Source organism: Pinus tabuliformis, chromosome 7 (genome assembly GCF_031772625.1).
Source record: "Pinus tabuliformis cultivar Carrire ecotype Pingquan chromosome 7, CPIR1, whole genome shotgun sequence".
NCBI lineage: Eukaryota > Viridiplantae > Streptophyta > Pinopsida > Pinales > Pinaceae > Pinus > Pinus tabuliformis.
In genome coordinates this window covers 1865679155-1865684777 of record NC_142293.1, presented here as the reverse complement: position 1 = coordinate 1865684777, position 5623 = coordinate 1865679155, and positions in this window count along the sequence as shown.

Sequence of the window (5623 nt, the reverse complement as noted above, 5' to 3'; positions counted from 1 at the left end):
TTGACCCACCATGGTTTGTATTTTTTCAATGTGTTGCTAGAGCACGAGGTGCTAGCATATGGAGAAGAGTACCACTGGCAGGGGGACGCCCATTTCTACTGTATTTTTATCAGGAATAAACCTAATTTTATATGTCCCCTCTTTTTGTTCTGTGTTAATGCACCAGGTCTTAGTAGGTTGAAATCTAGGCTAGTCTACGAGCCATGAGATTTTGGTCGACTGACGATTTGGCTCAAATATTGTTCTGTTGTTCAGTGGGAGTTGGCAAATATGGCTCAACCAACCACAGTGAAAAAAGAAAATGATATAGGAGGGCGCAGGCATCACCAAAATGCGACACCTCGGGAGGGAAGAGGAGCTTCCTCCTCGCAACTGCCAAGGTGGGCTGGCGGGAAATTGCAGGCTCGACATATCAGGGTTGCAGCTTAAGATTATGTCACAGATACCCCTGGCCAGGTGAGACAGATGATTGCAAGTTGGGAGGCAGACCTCAACCAACGCACCGAGAAGGACATATAGGAGGAAGAATGGAGGTTGTTGGTTCCGGATCCTATTAATACTCGCAGCAGGCTTACATAGTATAAACAAACAATTCATCTCTATTGGATGATGAAGAATATAGTGGCCAGGGAAATTATGAACACAACAGGTTTCATTAAACTGACCCAGGATTTCAGGAAATCCAAAAGGAATTCCAACTTGTCCAATTCCAAATTCAGCAGCAAAATGTTCGGTTGGGTTTGAACAACACATCAGGTTCCGTGTTCCAGTGCAAAGGACCCAGCTCTAGTGGAGTCCTCAGAGGACTATGTCGTTAAATTTTGATGTTGTATATGTCGTTAAGTAGTAGTGTTGTTAGTAGGTTAAGAGTGAACTGGGTTTTAGACATTCAGGCCTATAAAGCTAAGTTTGACAAACTTAAGAACTTCAGATTTTGGATGGCGTATAATGCATTTCGATGGACAATAGACTTGGTTTCCCGATGGGAAGGTTAAGTCCACGAAATATCTATTATAGTTGTAATATTCTTTTTATGAATAAATGAAAGGTCTTACTAAGCTTACAATATATATATATATATATATGTATATATATATCTATATATCTATATATATATATATATATATATATATATATATATATATATATATATATATATATATATATTGATGAACATGTGGACTATTTATTAACAATTAAAAATAATTATAATTAATGGCATGAGGGTTTTGGTCGTTAAACTATAATCAAATTAATAAGAATTACACTTTTATACAAAGATGGGATAACGTAAGTTTCTCATTATTACTTCTTATAATTGATGTTTATAAAAAAAAAAAAAAAAAAAATCTATTTTCTTAATACTTATAAAAAAATTGAATTTATATTTTTAATGTTGAAAAGGTATTCATGTTTTATATAAAGTATTATTAATAAAAGGTATATTTAAAAATATTGATTGCAAAAATTTAGATCATCACTTTGAAAATATGATCAATGGTGAAAGTGTTGTTATTGGTTGACTTGTTGAGTTCAATGGGTTACATTTTGGTTGAATGGAAGAAGGGTATTATTAGGGTGCTATCTTAACCTCCCTACTTTGGATTACTTAAATGCTAGGAGGTTCAAGGAAGCCAATTTATAACGCTTATGACATCTCTTGTGATTTTTTTATATGAAGCAATATTTGATTGGGTTTATGTAGGGGCATAAACCCCCCGGGACATGAAGCCCTTTCTTTTTTTGTGTAAAATGTAAAATATTTGTAAGCCTCGTGAAGGCATGACGTGATAGAAGACAAGATTCCTCTATGTTTGTTAGGTTTTTGTTTCCTATTATATGGGAACTTTATGAGATTTTAAGGGAGCTAGAACAATGTAGGAATTAGGTCAAGAGGGCAGCCAGGTCCTGAGAGGCCGTATCCTATAACTAATCATGCTTTTTTAATCTAAGTATCCTGTGCATTTTTAAATTTTTTCATGTTTTTTTTCTTCCCTTAGACTTTGTTTTATGTTTACCATTCTATCTTGTGGAGGTTTGTTGTTAATCAATTTGTCGAAAATGGCAACAAGAAATGCTAAAAATAACATTGCTATAAATAGCAGTTTGGGTACCAGTGTTGGACATAGAAACAAGGAATGAAAAATGGAAGTGCTAAAATAGCATTTCGGGATGGATTCCAATTTTAGTTAGTCCCTGAACTAAAATTGAGAAGTAAAATTCGAATTTGATCTTAGCAGCTGTTTGTAAAATAATTAATTAATTCATCTTGAGTTAGTTAGTTGTAGAAAATCAAACATGAATTCTATGTGAAAACATGCAACAATTTCTCCATTGATTGAGGAAGTTATCCCTTGATTAAAGGAGATCAGGGTGAGTTGTACTTTGAGTTGTAATTAGTTAGCTCAGTTAACTGAGTTAAGTCCAGTTAGATTAGTTCAAATAGTTTGTTGAACTAATTGTGAGTTCAGTTAGTTAATGCATGCATGTATGTAACTACTGCACTTCAGATAACTGAATATTCTCTCATAAATAACTCATGCATGTCAGTTCAGTAAGAGACCCAGTTGAGATCAGAGGAAGGGACAGTGTACTATCAGTTGAAGGAATTTTTCTATAAAGGAAACTCATCCATGCAGAAGGAATGATCTCCTTCAGGATTGCACAGTTCCTACTGAGTCAAGTGAGCAGTGTGAGGTGGGAATTCACACAAGTGGAAGCACTGGACCCCTAGAAAAACTGCGCAAGGAAATAGGAGGCTTGGAGGACTGAAGGAAGGCATATGTGTTGTCTATTTTATCTATGAGCAACAGTGAGGGATTGTACTGAGAGTTGGATAGCTTGTGAGCTAAATCTTTGTGTAACCCTGAGATATTTCCACTTGTATGATAATACAGATAACGGGGTTTTTTAGCTGAGGCTTTCCCCAGAGTATTCTTCTATGTTTCATGTGTGATTGATTCTACTTCCCTATTATATGTGTTATGATTGATCTTGCTCAAATAAATTAAGCTTCCGCAAGTTTGATTGTAGAAGTAGATTAAGTATCTTTCTTTTGCACATTGCATAATCAATTTAATCTACAGTGAGAATTTCTACATGGTATCAGAGCTAGCTGATCTATAGAGAAATTTCTACATGGTATCGGAGTGAGGTTTTGTAGGAAAAGTTCTACATGGTATTAGAGCAAAGGTGATCAAAGCGAAGAACAATATACAAAGAAGGGAGAAGTTCGAAGTTTCAAGTTCCTGATTATAGAAATCGAGTTCTTATCACATCTCAATTTCACCAATGGCATTCAATGGTTTAAGACTCGAGTATGCCCTTGATGGCAGCTCGAATTATATAGCCTGGAAGGATCGCATGGAAGTAGTATTAGAGGATAATGGTCTAAAGGACTTCATTGATCAAGAAGTCCCCAAGCCCGCAACGGCTAATGCTACAGAATTGGCGGAATGGAAGAAATCTGTGGCTAGAGAAAGGAGAATCCTTTTGGAGGGAGTTCGAGACCACATAGTCGCGAGTCTCCATGGGAAGAAGACACCATTTTCGATGTGGAAAACATTGAAAGATCTATATCAAAACAACAGCGATTAGAGGAAGCTGGAGTTGAAAGACAAGCTTTGGAAAATCAAGTGTGAAAAGGGCGACAGGATCTCTACATATCTTAACAAGCTCACCACTTGCAGGGATGAGCTTGGAAGCGTAGGGATCACGACAGCTGATGATGACATGGTGAGTCTAGCTCTCCTCGGCCTTCCTAAGAGCTGGCATAGCTACCAAGACTCGGTAAATGGAAGAGAAAAACTGCCAGATTGGGAATGACTTTGGTCGGATCTGATGCAGGAGGAGCTAAGAAGAACCACCAGAGATGGTTCTTCATCCAAGGAGGATGAAGAAAATTGCGCCTTAGCGTGTAAAGTGAAATAAGGGAAGGAGAAGGATTCTCATCCCAAATTGAGTTCTTCCCATGGTGGGAAGAAGTTTGACAAATTGAAAGTGTGATGCTTTCATTATCATGAGGTGGGCCATTTTGCTACAAATTGTCCACTGAAGAAATCCAAGATGGGATCCAAGGAAGGATATGAAGGTGAGGCATTGGCCTCACAGTTCAAGCTGGATTTCACCCTCTTCACATGCATGGTTTGATCCATGGTGTGATGTGGTTGGTTTCTTGGCAATGGAGCTTCTTTCCACATGACCGACAACAAGAGTTTGTTTAGTACCTTGGAGGAGAAAGATCTCCATATACTCATAGCGATGGGTAATGATGAAAAGTATAGTGTCTCAGGTGTAGGCACAATTGTTTTTCAAAGGGAGCATGGAACTCGCATTACCTTGACCGATGTAAAGTATGTACCAGGACTGAGGAAAAATTTGGTGTCGATCGCAATGCTAGAAGACAAAGGCTATGATGTAGTCTTCAGTAAGGGAAAGGTTTTCCTTTGACAAATCACCACTAGAAAGGTGAAGCAGATCGGTTCACGAGTCAAGAACATGTATGCTCTTGAGGTTTAAGATGCATGCAAAGCCTTGAGGAGCAAGGCAACTGATGGAGACTTGGTGGTTGAGAGGGAGAGTACATTACCTCTGAACATGCAGCGCCAGAAGAAGTCTCAGACAATTGTGGAGAAGCCACAATTGGTGAGGCAGCTTCAGGAGGTTGTGGAGCAGCCACAACTAGAGAAGCCGAGAGGAGATCGAGTGGAGGCATCTACTCATGCAGAGACCTCCAGTAGGGGGAAATGTCGAGCCAAGTGGGTAGAGGGATCACATGCATCCGTACCTCCAGGTAGGAGGTGGGGCGATGAGGAGTGATAGTCCCAAGAAGGCTAGAATAGGGGCAGGATCATTGAGGTACCCAACCTATTTGATTAGACCTTGCTACAGGAGCTCAGACGAGGAGTAGCATGACTAGCTGAGTGGGTAAAGGCAGATGCGAATGGAGCGGTAGAGAGAGCTACAGTGCAGAGCTAGCAGGCTGCAACAATGTGAGAGGCACAGGAGTGTTGCACCAGTGTAGGATGGCACAGAGAGGTGTGTAACGGTGCGAGATGCATGGAGTGTTGCAGCAGCTCAGAGGTCACAGAGGGAGCACTTGTCAGTGGCAGAGGAAGCTTCAACATCAGAGGATGTTTCTAGCCCAACAGAGAGGTCAGTTGGGAGTTTTTTTGTTTCTAGAGTTGCTGGAGCAACAACACTTGGGAGAAGTGTTGCATGCAGAACATTCCAAAGGTTCAGGATCGGGTTCGAGTTGAATGCCTTTCTTGTTGAGAGGGAGTGTTGAAAATGGCAACAAGAAATTCTAAAAATAGAAATGCTAAAAATAACATTGCTATAAATAGCAGTTCGGGTACCAATGTTGGACATAGCAACAAGGAATGAAAAATGGAAGTGCTAAAAATAGCATTGCTATAAATAGCATTTCGGGATGGATTCCAATTTTAGTTAGTCGTTGAACTAAAATTGAGAAGTAAAATTCGAATTTGATCTTAGCAGTTGTTTGTAAAATAATTAATTAATTCATCTTGAGTTAATTAGTTGTACAAAATCAAACATGAAGTCTATGTGAAGACATGCAACAGTTTCTCCATTGATTGAAGAAGTTATCCCTTGATTAAAG